The sequence below is a fragment of the Frankliniella occidentalis genome, unplaced genomic scaffold, assembly GCF_000697945.3.
Source record: "Frankliniella occidentalis isolate FOCC.00 unplaced genomic scaffold, Focc_3.1 Scaffold106, whole genome shotgun sequence".
In the NCBI taxonomy this organism is placed as follows: Eukaryota; Metazoa; Arthropoda; class Insecta; order Thysanoptera; family Thripidae; genus Frankliniella; species Frankliniella occidentalis.
Window position 1 is genome coordinate 749,206 of NW_026267235.1, and position 2,107 is coordinate 751,312.

Here is a 2,107-nt window from a genome sequence, read left to right on the forward strand (position 1 = left end):
CCCGCCCCCCGCCGGCTCCCCGCCGTACGCTGCCCCCGCCGCGGCCTCTCCCTCCTCCAGGCCGGCAGTCTCGTCCGGACCAGCGTCGTGCGCGCCGCCAGAGACCCTCGCCCCGCGGCGGGGTAACAAGTAACGCGGCGAGTTACACGCGTGACGGTAACGCGACGAAACGGTGTACCGAGTAACGTGACGAGTCGAGTGACGGGAACGTGACGAGTCGAGTGTTGGCGGTAACGCCTGACGTTGAACGTGAAACACTCGCGGAAAAACGCGGGCAACTGCACGCTGGACCCGGTGACGAGACAGTTACGGTACGGCGCCGTGTGCCCAACAGAATGTTACTCAAGTGACGAATAGTTGAATACGTTCAACATGTCATGCATGACGTTACGTTTCGCTTCCTCGCGTTGAGATTTTTCTAAAAGTAATTAACTGTGGTCCTCGATAATGTTTCGTAGAGGACTTATAGACCCCGTGGAAACTTGTTTTTAGTCACTATTTAAGAAATTTGGTAAGTTTTTATAACTACCTGTTAAAAAGAACAACCTTTATTAGTCGTCATTTTTAAAGGTATTTTTAAATTATTTCTGTCACCCTGCTTCGCTAGCCTCTCCGAGGCCGACCGTCATTTTTTTTTCTGAGAACTGTCACTTGAGAGAGAAGTGGGTGAAGGATAGCAGAGCAAACACCACGCAAGGCGACTGACCAAAGCGTTGCCCGCCGGTCGGGTGACGGCCCGCGCCGCCGCCGGGTGACCACCGGATGACCAATGGCTGCGTGATCAACTGCACCGGGTGACCACATGTCACATCCACCACTCTCTTCCCCTTGGCCACCAACGAAACGACCATCAATTTTGTCTTGTTGGTCCCGCCCGAGCACATAAGGGCAACTCACTATTGTTCACCGCGCCGGAGCACCTGAGCCGGAAACTTGTCGCCTTATGACGGATGCGTGTAGAGCGGGAAAGTTTTTCCTCTCCACGAATACTTTTTTGAACCCCATTTTTTTTTATTTCCCTTTTGCTGCACCCACCACTTGGGCAGCTTTCGGAATAATCCTTGGTCGCGCTTTGCCCGCGCCACTGTCTTTGTGGAATGCCATGGCAGCTTTGCTTTGAGCTGCTCTGTTTGCCCAAAACTTTTTTTTTCTGTTTGGCCAGACACTTAGCGCGCGCCGTGAGGCTGTGTGCGCTGCGGGTTTCACCTCCTGGAGACAGACGGCGGTGGAGCAGGCGAGACGAATACTGGAGAAAAGTTCCAGGTTCAGGCCTCCTGGAGTTTGGAGGAGCCAAGGACGCAAATCAGGCAGATCGCTACCGGAGTTGTGCAGGGCGATGGGGAGAGAGAGATAGTGAGAGGGGCTGACGCAGAGAGAGAGAGAGAGAGAGAGAGATCATCAATATGGGGGGCGGGCGTACAGCTGCGTCACTGCCAAAATAAATTATCTCCGACTGGACCTGAACGTACCTACGCGTGTGTGAGCACGAGCACGCGACAATGACAGAGAGGGGGGGGGGGCAGGGTGCAGGGTGCCAGAGGAATGGGGAAATGGGGGAAGAGATTCGTGAACGACGTGGAATAAACGTTCGTCGGCGGACGCAAGGGGGGGGGGGGGAACAAAAGTCCGACGTGACGAGTTGAGTTGGTTTCCCATTGATCGCGAGGCGCTGCAAGCAGAGCAGCAGCAGCAGGTGCATGTTGTCGTCGGGCAGCCCCCCGCGCGCGCCCGGGGGTCGTGTCCTTGGCACGAGGGTGGGGCACCTCCCGGAGGGGGCCCTGGGGCCCCGGGCTTGGCTGTGCAGCAAGGCGATATCCTTCCCCCCTCCTGGTTGGTTTACTAGAGAGAGTTTGGCGGGAGGGAGGAGGAGGAGGGGGGCTGTCCAGTTAGCAAAAGTTTTCAAAGGCAGCGCTCTGGCAGGAGGAGGAGGTATCAAGGGGGCGGGGGGTTGTCCCCAACGCATACGTTATGCAACAGCGGGCAGTCACGCCTAGCCCAGGGCGCCCCCGCCCCGACCGCTCATGGGTGACCTCAGGGGGGCGGGAGGGAGGGGCAGGAGGGGGCATCGCTATTTCTATCGTCTGTTCTCTATTTTGGCAGGCGACAG

General features: G+C 57.2%; 1 protein-coding gene across 15 annotated transcripts in view; it reads left to right on the forward strand.

The window, feature by feature from the left end:
- LOC113217386 (tensin-1) overlaps positions 1–2,107 on the forward strand; it is a 283,044-nt gene that overhangs the window by 213,098 nt on the left and 67,839 nt on the right. Inside the window, exon 1 of one of the 15 annotated variants that reach the window (XM_052269955.1) lies at positions 186–311. The exons of 13 other annotated variants lie outside the window; for them this stretch is intronic. The gene's annotated coding sequence lies outside the window, so the exon portion shown is untranslated. Of the gene's footprint in view, positions 1–185; positions 312–371; positions 512–2,107 lie in introns of those variants that run through there. One more of the 15 variants, XM_052269953.1, reaches the window with a different exon arrangement.